Source organism: Brassica oleracea, chromosome C6 (genome assembly GCF_000695525.1).
Source record: "Brassica oleracea var. oleracea cultivar TO1000 chromosome C6, BOL, whole genome shotgun sequence".
Taxonomy (NCBI): Eukaryota; Viridiplantae; Streptophyta; class Magnoliopsida; order Brassicales; family Brassicaceae; genus Brassica; species Brassica oleracea.
The window spans coordinates 2,858,345-2,859,082 of NC_027753.1; positions in this window are offsets into that span (position 1 = coordinate 2,858,345).

The following is a 738-nucleotide window of genomic DNA, read 5'->3' on the forward strand; positions in this document are numbered from 1 at the left end:
ACGACTTGGGCCAATACTCGCCAAACTGTCTTCCCTCACTCTAGTCCGTTTACCGTACACATGAAAAGATCTTTTTCTCTGTAGAGGGCTCCTATCGTGTCCAAACATCTCACCAATGCCATTTCCATCCTCTTGATCAGATCTGTAACCCAATCCTCCGCCTGTCCAATCCATACCCTCTCCCCATATCCGACCTCGTCCATCATCACATGTCCCGCGATTAGCCATCTGCACATAATCAAAAGGGTAAGTCCTATTCCTATTAAACCTATTACGAGAAGCGGCTGGTTTCCTAAACATCTTTTTATGACTCCTTTGACTCGATAAAATCGTTAAAAAGCACTTGTATCACGCATGGACGAGACCATGCTCTGATACCACCTCTGTAACACCCCCGAACTGTTCAAGGCATAGGTCGAACCACCGGCCAACAATCAAACAAGAACATGACCGACGGGCCGACCGTCTACCAAGGATCGGGAGCGCTACATGACGGGTTAACGGCCGATCCGGCCAAGGTCACGAAAAGTGCAATTTGCGACTAGGCCAGTCCGCCCGCTAACACGTCCCGTCAGACCAAAGCCTAAGGCTTCTCAACCCGTACCCCAATCTGACTTTGTGTTAGCTTGAACAAGCTAATATCAGAAACAACAAGGCATTTACAAAAAACATCGCTTTATTTATCTTATAAAATATCTGGTTTTCAACACACAAAATATTACACAAGTAGTGGCATGC